We start from the raw sequence: 16,107 nt of genomic DNA, 5'->3' as shown, positions 1-16,107 counted from the left end.
AATTTGTTTTTATTTTTCTTTTTTAACTTTTGTCATAACACCTCCCAAACACACATTCTTTTTGTTGTCTGGTCATTCTTTCTTTTTTAAAAAAATATTTTCATTTTTTCAGTCTATCTGAATGACCCCCTTTTCAGTCATTTTTCCTTCTTTATCAGAAAAGGGGTGAGCATTTGGGGTGGAGGCGAGCGATATGTGTGTGTCGCCAATTGTTACACGTTGCGCAGCAACTCGCATTCAATTCGGTTTGTAAGTTATTTTTATGCAATTTTTTAAATTTTTATTTTTTGTGTTGGCAGGCAAAATCTATCGATTTTGCTCAGAATCTAACGATCCGAGGTTTTGAAAGGTGCAATTTGTTTTTATTTTTCTTTTTTAACTTTTGTCATAACACCTCCCAAACACACATTCTTTTTGTTGTCTGGTCATTCTTTCTTTTTTAAAAAAATATTTTCATTTTTCAGTCTATCTGAATGACCCCTTTTTCAGTCATTTTTCCTTCTTTATCAGAAAAGGGGTGAGCATTTGGGGTGGAGGCGAGCGATATGTGTGTGTCGCCAATTGTTACACGTTGCGCAGCAACTCGCATTCAATTCGGTTTGTAAGTTATTTTTATGCAATTTTTTAAATTTTTATTTTTTTGTGTTGGCAGGCAAAATCTATCGATTTTGCTCAGAATCAACGATCCGAGGTTTTGAAAGGTGCAATTTGTTTTTATTTTTCTTTTTAACTTTTGTCATAACACCTCCCAAACACACATTCTTTTTGTTGTCTGGTCATTCTTTCTTTTAAAAAAATATTTTCATTTTTCAGTCTATCTGAATGACCCCCTTTTCAGTCATTTTTCCTTCTTTATCAGAAAAGGGGTGAGCATTTGGGGTGGAGGCGAGCGATATGTGTGTGTCGCCAATTGTTACACGTTGCGCAGCAACTCGCATTCAATTCGGTTTGTAAGTTATTTTTATGCAATTTTTTAAATTTTTATTTTTTGTGTTGGCAGGCAAAATCTATCGATTTTGCTCAGAATCAAACGATCCGAGGTTTTGAAAGGTGCAATTTGTTTTTATTTTTCTTTTTTAACTTTTGTCATAACACCTCCCAAACACACATTCTTTTTGTTGTCTGGTCATTCTTTCTTTTTTAAAAAAATATTTTCATTTTTCAGTCTATCTGAATGACCCCCTTTTCAGTCATTTTTCCTTCTTTATCAGAAAAGGGGTGAGCATTTGGGGTGGAGGCGAGCGATATGTGTGTGTCGCCAATTGTTACACGTTGCGCAGCAACTCGCATTCAATTCGGTTTGTAAGTTATTTTTATGCAATTTTTTAAATTTTTATTTTTGTGTTGGCAGGCAAAATCTATCGATTTTGCTCAGAATTGACGATCCGAGGTTTTGAAAGGTGCAATTTGTTTTTATTTTTCTTTTTTAACTTTTGTCATAACACCTCCCAAACACACATTCTTTTTGTTGTCTGGTCATTCTTTCTTTTTAAAAAAATATTTTCATTTTTTCAGTCTATCTGAATGACCCCCTTTTTCAGTCATTTTTCCTTCTTTATCAGAAAAGGGGTGAGCATTTGGGGTGGAGGCGAGCGATATGTGTGTGTCGCCAATTGTTACACGTTGCGCAGCAACTCGCATTCAATTCGGTTTGTAAGTTATTTTTATGCAATTTTTTTAAATTTTTATTTTTTGTGTTGGCAGGCAAAATCTATCGATTTTTGCTCAGAATCAAACGATCCGAGGGTTTTGAAAGGTGCAATTTGTTTTTATTTTTCTTTTTTAACTTTTGTCATAACACCTCCCAAACACACATTCTTTTTGTTGTCTGGTCATTCTTTCTTTTAAAAAAATATTTTCATTTTTCAGTCTATCTGAATGACCCCCTTTTTCAGTCATTTTTTCCTTCTTTATCAGAAAAGGGGTGAGCATTTGGGGTGGAGGCGAGCGATATGTGTGTGTCGCCAATTGTTACACGTTGCGCAGCAACTCGCATTCAATTCGGTTTGTAAGTTATTTTTATGCAATTTTTTAAATTTTTATTTTTGTGTTGGCAGGCAAAATCTATCGATTTTGCTCAGAATTGACGATCCGAGGTTTTGAAAGGTGCAATTTGTTTTTATTTTTCTTTTTAACTTTTGTCATAACACCTCCCAAACACACATTCTTTTTGTTGTCTGGTCATTCTTTCTTTTTAAAAAATATTTTCATTTTTCAGTCTATCTGAATGACCCCTTTTTCAGTCATTTTTCCTTCTTTATCAGAAAAGGGGTGAGCATTTGGGGTGGAGGCGAGCGATATGTGTGTGTCGCCAATTGTTACACGTTGCGCAGCAACTCGCATTCAATTCGGTTTGTAAGTTATTTTTATGCAATTTTTTAAATTTTTATTTTTTGTGTTGGCAGGCAAAATCTATCGATTTTGCTCAGAATCAACGATCCGAGGTTTTGAAAGGTGCAATTTGTTTTTATTTTTCTTTTTTAACTTTTGTCATAACACCTCCCAAACACACATTCTTTTTGTTGTCTGGTCATTCTTTCTTTTTAAAAAAATATTTTCATTTTTTCAGTCTATCTGAATGACCCCCTTTTTCAGTCATTTTTCCTTCTTTATCAGAAAAGGGGTGAGCATTTGGGGTGGAGGCGAGCGATATGTGTGTGTCGCCAATTGTTACACGTTGCGCAGCAACTCGCATTCAATTCGGTTTGTAAGTTATTTTTATGCAATTTTTTAAATTTTTATTTTTTTGTGTTGGCAGGCAAAATCTATCGATTTTGCTCAGAATCCTAACGATCCGAGGTTTTGAAAGGTGCAATTTGTTTTTATTTTTCTTTTTTAACTTTTGTCATAACACCTCCCAAACACACATTCTTTTTGTTGTCTGGTCATTCTTTCTTTTTTAAAAAAATATTTTCATTTTTCAGTCTATCTGAATGACCCCCTTTTCAGTCATTTTTCCTTCTTTATCAGAAAAGGGGTGAGCATTTGGGGTGGAGGCGAGCGATATGTGTGTGTCGCCAATTGTTACACGTTGCGCAGCAACTCGCATTCAATTCGGTTTGTAAGTTATTTTTATGCAATTTTTTAAATTTTTATTTTTTTGTGTTGGCAGGCAAAATCTATCGATTTGCTCCAGAATTAACGATCCGAGGTTTTGAAAGGTGCAATTTGTTTTTATTTTTCTTTTTTAACTTTTGTCATAACACCTCCCAAACACACATTCTTTTTGTTGTCTGGTCATTCTTTCTTTTTAAAAAAATATTTTCATTTTTTCAGTCTATCTGAATGACCCCCTTTTTCAGTCATTTTTTCCTTCTTTATCAGAAAAGGGGTGAGCATTTGGGGTGGAGGCGAGCGATATGTGTGTGTCGCCAATTGTTACACGTTGCGCAGCAACTCGCATTCAATTCGGTTTGTAAGTTATTTTTATGCAATTTTTTAAATTTTTATTTTTGTGTTGGCAGGCAAAATCTATCGATTTTGCTCAGAATAACGATCCGAGGTTTTGAAAGGTGCAATTTGTTTTTATTTTTCTTTTTTAACTTTTGTCATAACACCTCCCAAACACACATTCTTTTTGTTGTCTGGTCATTCTTTCTTTTAAAAAAATATTTTCATTTTTCAGTCTATCTGAATGACCCCCTTTTCAGTCATTTTTCCTTCTTTATCAGAAAAGGGGTGAGCATTTGGGGTGGAGGCGAGCGATATGTGTGTGTCGCCAATTGTTACACGTTGCGCAGCAACTCGCATTCAATTCGGTTTGTAAGTTATTTTTATGCAATTTTTTAAATTTTTATTTTTTGTGTTGGCAGGCAAAATCTATCGATTTTGCTCAGAATTGACGATCCGAGGTTTTGAAAGGTGCAATTTGTTTTTATTTTTCTTTTTTAACTTTTGTCATAACACCTCCCAAACACACATTCTTTTTGTTGTCTGGTCATTCTTTCTTTTTTAAAAAAATATTTTCATTTTTTCAGTCTATCTGAATGACCCCCTTTTTCAGTCATTTTTTCCTTCTTTATCAGAAAAGGGGTGAGCATTTGGGGTGGAGGCGAGCGATATGTGTGTGTCGCCAATTGTTACGTTGCGCAGCAACTCGCATTCAATTCGGTTTGTAAGTTATTTTTATGCAATTTTTTAAATTTTTATTTTTGTGTTGGCAGGCAAAATCTATCGATTTTGCTCAGAATTGACGATCCGAGGTTTTGAAAGGTGCAATTTGTTTTTATTTTTCTTTTTAACTTTTGTCATAACACCTCCCAAACACACATTCTTTTTGTTGTCTGGTCATTCTTTCTTTTTAAAAAAATATTTTCATTTTTTCAGTCTATCTGAATGACCCCCTTTTTCAGTCATTTTTCCTTCTTTATCAGAAAAGGGGTGAGCATTTGGGGTGGAGGCGAGCGATATGTGTGTGTCGCCAATTGTTACGTTGCGCAGCAACTCGCATTCAATTCGGTTTGTAAGTTATTTTTATGCAATTTTTTTAAATTTTTATTTTTGTGTTGGCAGGCAAAATCTATCGATTTTGCTCAGAATTGACGATCCGAGGTTTTGAAAGGTGCAATTTGTTTTTATTTTTCTTTTTTAACTTTTGTCATAACACCTCCCAAACACACATTCTTTTTGTTGTCTGGTCATTCTTTCTTTAAAAATATTTTCATTTTTCAGTCTATCTGAATGACCCCCTTTTCAGTCATTTTTCCTTCTTTATCAGAAAAGGGGTGAGCATTTGGGGTGGAGGCGAGCGATATGTGTGTGTCGCCAATTGTTACACGTTGCGCAGCAACTCGCATTCAATTCGGTTTGTAAGTTATTTTTATGCAATTTTTTTAAATTTTTATTTTTTTGTGTTGGCAGGCAAAATCTATCGATTTTGCTCAGAATTGACGATCCGAGGTTTTGAAAGGTGCAATTTGTTTTTATTTTTCTTTTTAACTTTTGTCATAACACCTCCCAAACACACATTCTTTTTGTTGTCTGGTCATTCTTTCTTTTTTAAAAAAATATTTTCATTTTTTCAGTCTATCTGAATGACCCCCTTTTTCAGTCATTTTTCCTTCTTTATCAGAAAAGGGGTGAGCATTTGGGGTGGAGGCGAGCGATATGTGTGTGTCGCCAATTGTTACACGTTGCGCAGCAACTCGCATTCAATTCGGTTTGTAAGTTATTTTTATGCAATTTTTTAAATTTTTATTTTTGTGTTGGCAGGCAAAATCTATCGATTTTGCTCAGAATTGACGATCCGAGGTTTTGAAAGGTGCAATTTGTTTTTATTTTTCTTTTTAACTTTTGTCATAACACCTCCCAAACACACATTCTTTTTGTTGTCTGGTCATTCTTTCTTTTTTAAAAAATATTTTCATTTTTTCAGTCTATCTGAATGACCCCCTTTTCAGTCATTTTTCCTTCTTTATCAGAAAAGGGGTGAGCATTTGGGGTGGAGGCGAGCGATATGTGTGTGTCGCCAATTGTTACACGTTGCGCAGCAACTCGCATTCAATTCGGTTTGTAAGTTATTTTTATGCAATTTTTTTAAATTTTTATTTTTTTGTGTTGGCAGGCAAAATCTATCGATTTTGCTCAGAATTGACGATCCGAGGTTTTGAAAGGTGCAATTTGTTTTTATTTTTCTTTTTAACTTTTGTCATAACACCTCCCAAACACACATTCTTTTTGTTGTCTGGTCATTCTTTCTTTTTAAAAAAATATTTTCATTTTTCAGTCTATCTGAATGACCCCCTTTTCAGTCATTTTTTCCTTCTTTATCAGAAAAGGGGTGAGCATTTGGGGTGGAGGCGAGCGATATGTGTGTGTCGCCAATTGTTACACGTTGCGCAGCAACTCGCATTCAATTCGGTTTGTAAGTTATTTTTATGCAATTTTTTTAAATTTTTATTTTTGTGTTGGCAGGCAAAATCTATCGATTTTGCTCAGAATTCGACGATCCGAGGTTTTGAAAGGTGCAATTTGTTTTTATTTTTCTTTTTTAACTTTTGTCATAACACCTCCCAAACACATTCTCTTTTTGTTGTCTGGTCATTCTTTCTTTTAAAAAAAATATTTTCATTTTTTCAGTCTATCTGAATGACCCCCTTTTTCAGTCATTTTTTCCTTCTTTATCAGAAAAGGGGTGAGCATTTGGGGTGGAGGCGAGCGATATGTGTGTGTCGCCAATTGTTACACGTTGCGCAGCAACTCGCATTCAATTCGGTTTGTAAGTTATTTTTATGCAATTTTTTAAATTTTTATTTTTTTGTGTTGGCAGGCAAAATCTATCGATTTTGCTCAGAATTGACGATCCGAGGTTTTGAAAGGTGCAATTTGTTTTTATTTTTCTTTTTTAACTTTTGTCATAACACCTCCCAAACACACATTCTTTTTGTTGTCTGGTCATTCTTTCTTTTTAAAAAAATATTTTCATTTTTCAGTCTATCTGAATGACCCCCTTTTTCAGTCATTTTCCTTCTTTATCAGAAAAGGGGTGAGCATTTGGGGTGGAGGCGAGCGATATGTGTGTGTCGCCAATTGTTACACGTTGCGCAGCAACTCGCATTCAATTCGGTTTGTAAGTTATTTTTATGCAATTTTTTAAATTTTTATTTTTTGTGTTGGCAGGCAAAATCTATCGATTTTGCTCAGAATTGACGATCCGAGGTTTTGAAAGGTGCAATTTGTTTTTATTTTTCTTTTTTAACTTTTGTCATAACACCTCCCAAACACACATTCTTTTTGTTGTCTGGTCATTCTTTCTTTTTTAAAAAATATTTTCATTTTTTCAGTCTATCTGAATGACCCCCTTTTCAGTCATTTTTCCTTCTTTATCAGAAAAGGGGTGAGCATTTGGGGTGGAGGCGAGCGATATGTGTGTGTCGCCAATTGTTACACGTTGCGCAGCAACTCGCATTCAATTCGGTTTGTAAGTTATTTTTATGCAATTTTTTAAATTTTTATTTTTGTGTTGGCAGGCAAAATCTATCGATTTTGCTCAGAATTCGACGATCCGAGGTTTTGAAAGGTGCAATTTGTTTTTATTTTCTTTTTTAACTTTTGTCATAACACCTCCCAAACACACATTCTTTTTGTTGTCTGGTCATTCTTTCTTTTTAAAAAAATATTTTCATTTTTTCAGTCTATCTGAATGACCCCCTTTTTCAGTCATTTTTCCTTCTTTATCAGAAAAGGGGTGAGCATTTGGGGTGGAGGCGAGCGATATGTGTGTGTCGCCAATTGTTACACGTTGCGCAGCAACTCGCATTCAATTCGGTTTGTAAGTTATTTTTATGCAATTTTTTAAATTTTTATTTTTTTGTGTTGGCAGGCAAAATCTATCGATTTTGCTCAGAATTGACGATCCGAGGTTTTGAAAGGTGCAATTTGTTTTTATTTTTCTTTTTTAACTTTTGTCATAACACCTCCCAAACACACATTCTTTTTGTTGTCTGGTCATTCTTTCTTTTTTAAAAAAAATATTTTCATTTTTTCAGTCTATCTGAATGACCCCCTTTTTCAGTCATTTTTTCCTTCTTTATCAGAAAAGGGGTGAGCATTTGGGGTGGAGGCGAGCGATATGTGTGTGTCGCCAATTGTTACACGTTGCGCAGCAACTCGCATTCAATTCGGTTTGTAAGTTATTTTTATGCAATTTTTTTAAATTTTTATTTTTTTGTGTTGGCAGGCAAAATCTATCGATTTTGCTCAGAATTGACGATCCGAGGTTTTGAAAGGTGCAATTTGTTTTTATTTTTCTTTTTTAACTTTTGTCATAACACCTCCCAAACACACATTCTTTTTGTTGTCTGGTCATTCTTTCTTTTTTAAAAAAAATATTTTCATTTTTCAGTCTATCTGAATGACCCCCTTTTCAGTCATTTTTTCTTCTTTATCAGAAAAGGGGTGAGCATTTGGGGTGGAGGCGAGCGATATGTGTGTGTCGCCAATTGTTACACGTTGCGCAGCAACTCGCATTCAATTCGGTTTGTAAGTTATTTTTATGCAATTTTTTTAAATTTTTATTTTTGTGTTGGCAGGCAAAATCTATCGATTTTGCTCAGAATTGACGATCCGAGGTTTTGAAAGGTGCAATTTGTTTTTATTTTTCTTTTTAACTTTTGTCATAACACCTCCCAAACACACATTCTTTTTGTTGTCTGGTCATTCTTTCTTTTAAAAAAAATATTTTCATTTTTTCAGTCTATCTGAATGACCCCTTTTTCAGTCATTTTTCCTTCTTTATCAGAAAAGGGGTGAGCATTTGGGGTGGAGGCGAGCGATATGTGTGTCGCCAATTGTTACACGTTGCGCAGCAACTCGCATTCAATTCGGTTTGTAAGTTATTTTTATGCAATTTTTTTAAATTTTTATTTTTTGTGTTGGCAGGCAAAATCTATCGATTTTGCTCAGAATTGACGATCCGAGGTTTTGAAAGGTGCAATTTGTTTTTATTTTTCTTTTTTAACTTTTGTCATAACACCTCCCAAACACATTCTTTTTGTTGTCTGGTCATTCTTTCTTTTTAAAAATATTTTCATTTTTTCAGTCTATCTGAATGACCCCCTTTTCAGTCATTTTTTCCTTCTTTATCAGAAAAGGGGTGAGCATTTGGGGTGGAGGCGAGCGATATGTGTGTGTCGCCAATTGTTACACGTTGCGCAGCAACTCGCATTCAATTCGGTTTGTAAGTTATTTTTATGCAATTTTTTAAATTTTTATTTTTTTGTGTTGGCAGGCAAAATCTATCGATTTTGCTCAGAATTGACGATCCGAGGTTTTGAAAGGTGCAATTTGTTTTTATTTTTCTTTTTAACTTTTGTCATAACACCTCCCAAACACACATTCTTTTTGTTGTCTGGTCATTCTTTCTTTTTAAAAAAATATTTTCATTTTTTCAGTCTATCTGAATGACCCCCTTTTCAGTCATTTTTTCCTTCTTTATCAGAAAAGGGGTGAGCATTTGGGGTGGAGGCGAGCGATATGTGTGTGTCGCCAATTGTTACACGTTGCGCAGCAACTCGCATTCAATTCGGTTTGTAAGTTATTTTTATGCAATTTTTTAAATTTTTATTTTTTGTGTTGGCAGGCAAAATCTATCGATTTTGCTCAGAATTGACGATCCGAGGTTTTGAAAGGTGCAATTTGTTTTTATTTTTCTTTTTAACTTTTGTCATAACACCTCCCAAACACACATTCTTTTTGTTGTCTGGTCATTCTTTCTTTTTAAAAAAATATTTTCATTTTTTCAGTCTATCTGAATGACCCCCTTTTTCAGTCATTTTTTCCTTCTTTATCAGAAAAGGGGTGAGCATTTGGGGTGGAGGCGAGCGATATGTGTGTGTCGCCAATTGTTACACGTTGCGCAGCAACTCGCATTCAATTCGGTTTGTAAGTTATTTTTATGCAATTTTTTAAATTTTTATTTTTTTGTGTTGGCAGGCAAAATCTATCGATTTTGCTCAGAATTGACGATCCGAGGTTTTGAAAGGTGCAATTTGTTTTTATTTTTCTTTTTTAACTTTTGTCATAACACCTCCCAAACACACATTCTTTTTGTTGTCTGGTCATTCTTTCTTTTTTAAAAAAATATTTTCATTTTTTCAGTCTATCTGAATGACCCCTTTTTCAGTCATTTTTTCCTTCTTTATCAGAAAAGGGGTGAGCATTTGGGGTGGAGGCGAGCGATATGTGTGTGTCGCCAATTGTTACACGTTGCGCAGCAACTCGCATTCAATTCGGTTTGTAAGTTATTTTTATGCAATTTTTTAAATTTTTATTTTTTTGTGTTGGCAGGCAAAATCTATCGATTTTGCTCAGAATTGACGATCCGAGGTTTTGAAAGGTGCAATTTGTTTTTATTTTTCTTTTTTAACTTTTGTCATAACACCTCCCAAACACACATTCTTTTTGTTGTCTGGTCATTCTTTCTTTTTTAAAAAAATATTTTCATTTTTCAGTCTATCTGAATGACCCCTTTTTCAGTCATTTTCCTTCTTTATCAGAAAGGGGTGAGCATTTGGGGTGGAGGCGAGCGATATGTGTGTGTCGCCAATTGTTACGTTGCGCAGCAACTCGCATTCAATTCGGTTTGTAAGTTATTTTTATGCAATTTTTTTAAATTTTTATTTTTTTGTGTTGGCAGGCAAAATCTATCGATTTTGCTCAGAATTGACGATCCGAGGTTTTGAAAGGTGCAATTTGTTTTTATTTTCTTTTTTAACTTTTGTCATAACACCTCCCAAACACACATTCTTTTTGTTGTCTGGTCATTCTTTCTTTTAAAAAAATATTTTCATTTTTCAGTCTATCTGAATGACCCCCTTTTCAGTCATTTTTCCTTCTTTATCAGAAAAGGGGTGAGCATTTGGGGTGGAGGCGAGCGATATGTGTGTGTCGCCAATTGTTACGTTGCGCAGCAACTCGCATTCAATTCGGTTTGTAAGTTATTTTTATGCAATTTTTTTAAATTTTTATTTTTTGTGTTGGCAGGCAAAATCTATCGATTTTGCTCAGAATTCACGATCCGAGGTTTTGAAAGGTGCAATTTGTTTTTATTTTCTTTTTTAACTTTTGTCATAACACCTCCCAAACACACATTCTTTTTGTTGTCTGGTCATTCTTTCTTTTTTAAAAAAATATTTTCATTTTTCAGTCTATCTGAATGACCCCCTTTTTCAGTCATTTTTCCTTCTTTATCAGAAAAGGGGTGAGCATTTGGGGTGGAGGCGAGCGATATGTGTGTGTCGCCAATTGTTACACGTTGCGCAGCAACTCGCATTCAATTCGGTTTGTAAGTTATTTTTATGCAATTTTTTAAATTTTTATTTTTTTGTGTTGGCAGGCAAAATCTATCGATTTTGCTCAGAATTGACGATCCGAGGTTTTGAAAGGTGCAATTTGTTTTTATTTTTCTTTTTTAACTTTTGTCATAACACCTCCCAAACACACATTCTTTTTGTTGTCTGGTCATTCTTTCTTTTTTAAAAAAATATTTTCATTTTTCAGTCTATCTGAATGACCCCTTTTTCAGTCATTTTTCCTTCTTTATCAGAAAAGGGGTGAGCATTTGGGGTGGAGGCGAGCGATATGTGTGTGTCGCCAATTGTTACGTTGCGCAGCTAACTCGCATCCAATTCGGTTTGTAAGTTATTTTTATGCAATTTTTTAAATTTTTATTTTTGTGTTGGCAGGCAAAATCTATCGATTTTGCTCAGAATTGACGATCCGAGGTTTTGAAAGGTGCAATTTGTTTTTATTTTTCTTTTTTAACTTTTGTCATAACACCTCCCAAACACACATTCTTTTTGTTGTCTGGTCATTCTTTCTTTTTAAAAAAATATTTTCATTTTTCAGTCTATCTGAATGACCCCCTTTTTCAGTCATTTTCCTTCTTTATCAGAAAAGGGGTGAGCATTTGGGGTGGAGGCGAGCGATATGTGTGTGTCGCCAATTGTTACACGTTGCGCAGCAACTCGCATTCAATTCGGTTTGTAAGTTATTTTTATGCAATTTTTTAAATTTTTATTTTTTTGTGTTGGCAGGCAAAATCTATCGATTTTGCTCAGAATTGACGATCCGAGGTTTTGAAAGGTGCAATTTGTTTTTATTTTTCTTTTTTAACTTTTGTCATAACACCTCCCAAACACACATTCTTTTTGTTGTCTGGTCATTCTTTCTTTTTAAAAAAAATATTTTCATTTTTCAGTCTATCTGAATGACCCCCTTTTCAGTCATTTTCCTTCTTTATCAGAAAAGGGGTGAGCATTTGGGGTGGAGGCGAGCGATATGTGTGTGTCGCCAATTGTTACACGTTGCGCAGCAACTCGCATTCAATTCGGTTTGTAAGTTATTTTTATGCAATTTTTTTAAATTTTTATTTTTTTGTGTTGGCAGGCAAAATCTATCGATTTTGCTCAGAATTGACGATCCGAGGTTTTGAAAGGTGCAATTTGTTTTTATTTTTCTTTTTTAACTTTTGTCATAACACCTCCCAAACACACATTCTTTTTGTTGTCTGGTCATTCTTTCTTTTTTAAAAAAATATTTTCATTTTTTCAGTCTATCTGAATGACCCCCTTTTCAGTCATTTTTTCCTTCTTTATCAGAAAAGGGGTGAGCATTTGGGGTGGAGGCGAGCGATATGTGTGTGTCGTTGTTACACGTTGCGCAGCAACTCGCATTCAATTCGGTTTGTAAGTTATTTTTATGCAATTTTTTAAATTTTTATTTTTGTGTTGGCAGGCAAAATCTATCGATTTTGCTCAGAATTGACGATCCGAGGTTTTGAAAGGTGCAATTTGTTTTTATTTTTCTTTTTTAACTTTTGTCATAACACCTCCCAAACACACATTCTTTTTGTTGTCTGGTCATTCTTTCTTTTTTAAAAAAATATTTTCATTTTTCAGTCTATCTGAATGACCCCCTTTTCAGTCATTTTTCCTTCTTTATCAGAAAAGGGGTGAGCATTTGGGGTGGAGGCGAGCGATATGTGTGTCGCCAATTGTTACACGTTGCGCAGCAACTCGCATTCAATTCGGTTTGTAAGTTATTTTTATGCAATTTTTTTAAATTTTTATTTTTTTGTGTTGGCAGGCAAAATCTATCGATTTTGCTCAGAATTGACGATCCGAGGTTTTGAAAGGTGCAATTTGTTTTTATTTTTCTTTTTTAACTTTTGTCATAACACCTCCCAAACACACATTCTTTTTGTTGTCTGGTCATTCTTTCTTTTTAAAAAAAATATTTTCATTTTTTCAGTCTATCTGAATGACCCCCTTTTCAGTCATTTTTCCTTCTTTATCAGAAAAGGGTGAGCATTTGGGGTGGAGGCGATATGTGTGTGTCGCCAATTGTTACACGTTGCGCAGCAACTCGCATTCAATTCGGTTTGTAAGTTATTTTTATGCAATTTTTTAAATTTTTATTTTTTTGTGTTGGCAGGCAAAATCTATCGATTTTGCTCAGAATTGACGATCCGAGGTTTTGAAAGGTGCAATTTGTTTTTATTTTTCTTTTTTAACTTTTGTCATAACACCTCCCAAACACACATTCTTTTTGTTGTCTGGTCATTCTTTCTTTTTTAAAAAAAATATTTTCATTTTTCAGTCTATCTGAATGACCCCCTTTTTCAGTCATTTTTTCCTTCTTTATCAGAAAAGGGGTGAGCATTTGGGGTGGAGGCGAGCGATATGTGTGTCGCCAATTGTTACACGTTGCGCAGCAACTCGCATTCAATTCGGTTTGTAAGTTATTTTTATGCAATTTTTTTAAATTTTTATTTTTTGTGTTGGCAGGCAAAATCTATCGATTTTGCTCCAGGAATTAAACGATCCGAGGGTTTTGAAAGGTGCAATTTGTTTTTTTTTATTTTCTTTTTAACTTTTGTCATAACACCTCCCAAACACACATTCTTTTTGTTGTCTGGTCATTCTTTCTTTTAAAAAATATTTTCATTTTTTCAGTCTATCTGAATGACCCCCTTTTCAGTCATTTTTCCTTCTTTATCAGAAAAGGGGTGAGCATTTGGGGTGGAGGCGAGCGATATGTGTGTGTCGCCAATTGTTACACGTTGCGCAGCAACTCGCATTCAATTCGGTTTGTAAGTTATTTTTATGCAATTTTTTAAATTTTTATTTTTTGTGTTGGCAGGCAAAATCTATCGATTTTGCTCAGAATTGACGATCCGAGGTTTTGAAAGGTGCAATTTGTTTTTATTTTTCTTTTTTAACTTTTGTCATAACACCTCCCAAACACACATTCTTTTTGTTGTCTGGTCATTCTTTCTTTTTAAAAAAATATTTTCATTTTTTCAGTCTATCTGAATGACCCCCTTTTCAGTCATTTTTCCTTCTTTATCAGAAAAGGGGTGAGCATTTGGGGTGGAGGCGAGCGATATGTGTGTGTCGCCAATTGTTACACGTTGCGCAGCAACTCGCATTCAATTCGGTTTGTAAGTTATTTTTATGCAATTTTTTAAATTTTTATTTTTTTGTGTTGGCAGGCAAAATCTATCGATTTTGCTCAAGAATTAACGATCCGAGGTTTTGAAAGGTGCAATTTGTTTTTATTTTCTTTTTTAACTTTTGTCATAACACCTCCCAAACACACATTCTTTTTGTTGTCTGGTCATTCTTTCTTTTTTTAAAAAAAATATTTTCATTTTTTCAGTCTATCTGAATGACCCCCTTTTTCAGTCATTTTTCCTTCTTTATCAGAAAAGGGGTGAGCATTTGGGGTGGAGGCGAGCGATATGTGTGTCGCCAATTGTTACACGTTGCGCAGCAACTCGCATTCAATTCGGTTTGTAAGTTATTTTTATGCAATTTTTTAAATTTTTATTTTTGTGTTGGCAGGCAAAATCTATCGATTTTGCTCAGAATTGACGATCCGAGGTTTTGAAAGGTGCAATTTGTTTTTATTTTTCTTTTTTAACTTTTGTCATAACACCTCCCAAACACACATTCTTTTTGTTGTCTGGTCATTCTTTCTTTTTTAAAAAAATATTTTCATTTTTTCAGTCTATCTGAATGACCCCCTTTTTCAGTCATTTTTTCCTTCTTTATCAGAAAAGGGTGAGCATTTGGGGTGGAGGCGAGCGATATGTGTGTGTCGCCAATTGTTACGTTGCGCAGCAACTCGCATTCAATTCGGTTTGTAAGTTATTTTTATGCAATTTTTTAAATTTTTATTTTTGTGTTGGCAGGCAAAATCTATCGATTTTGCTCAGAATTGACGATCCGAGGTTTTGAAAGGTGCAATTTGTTTTTATTTTCTTTTTTAACTTTTGTCATAACACCTCCCAAACACACATTCTTTTTGTTGTCTGGTCATTCTTTCTTTTAAAAAAAATATTTTCATTTTTCAGTCTATCTGAATGACCCCCTTTTTCAGTCATTTTTCCTTCTTTATCAGAAAAGGGGTGAGCATTTGGGGTGGAGGCGAGCGATATGTGTGTGTCGCCAATTGTTACACGTTGCGCAGCAACTCGCATTCAATTCGGTTTGTAAGTTATTTTTATGCAATTTTTTAAATTTTTATTTTTTTGTGTTGGCAGGCAAAATCTATCGATTTTGCTCAGAATTGACGATCCGAGGTTTTGAAAGGTGCAATTTGTTTTTATTTTTCTTTTTTAACTTTTGTCATAACACCTCCCAAACACACATTCTTTTTGTTGTCTGGTCATTCTTTCTTTTTAAAAAAATATTTTCATTTTTCAGTCTATCTGAATGACCCCCTTTTCAGTCATTTTTCCTTCTTTATCAGAAAAGGGGTGAGCATTTGGGGTGGAGGCGAGCGATATGTGTGTGTCGCCAATTGTTACACGTTGCGCAGCAACTCGCATTCAATTCGGTTTGTAAGTTATTTTTATGCAATTTTTTAAATTTTTATTTTTGTGTTGGCAGGCAAAATCTATCGATTTTGCTCAGAATTGACGATCCGAGGTTTTGAAAGGTGCAATTTGTTTTTATTTTTCTTTTTTAACTTTTGTCATAACACCTCCCAAACACACATTCTTTTTGTTGTCTGGTCATTCTTTCTTTTTAAAAAATATTTTCATTTTTTCAGTCTATCTGAATGACCCCCTTTTTCAGTCATTTTTTCCTTCTTTATCAGAAAAGGGGTGAGCATTTGGGGTGGAGGCGAGCGATATGTGTGTGTCGCCAATTGTTACGTTGCGCAGCAACTCGCATTCAATTCGGTTTGTAAGTTATTTTTATGCAATTTTTTAAATTTTTATTTTTGTGTTGGCAGGCAAAATCTATCGATTTTGCTCGGAATATGATCCGAGGTTTTGAAAGGTGCAATTTGTTTTTATTTTTCTTTTTTAACTTTTGTCATAACACCTCCCAAACACACATTCTTTTTGTTGTCTGGTCATTCTTTCTTTTTAAAAAAAATATTTTCATTTTTTCAGTCTATCTGAATGACCCCCTTTTCAGTCATTTTTTCCTTCTTTATCAGAAAAGGGGTGAGCATTTGGGGTGGAGGCGAGCGATATGTGTGTGTCGCCAATTGTTACACGTTGCGCAGCAACTCGCATTCAATTCGGTTTGTAAGTTATTTTTATGCAATTTTTTAAATTTTTATTTTTTGTGTTGGCAGGCAAAATCTATC

This window comes from Monocercomonoides exilis, assembly GCF_001643675.1.
Source record: "Monocercomonoides exilis strain PA203 chromosome Unknown scaffold60-472593, whole genome shotgun sequence".
NCBI lineage: Eukaryota > Preaxostyla > Oxymonadida > Polymastigidae > Monocercomonoides > Monocercomonoides exilis.
The sequence above is the reverse complement of the archived record's forward strand: the minus strand, read 5'-3'. Positions refer to the sequence as shown.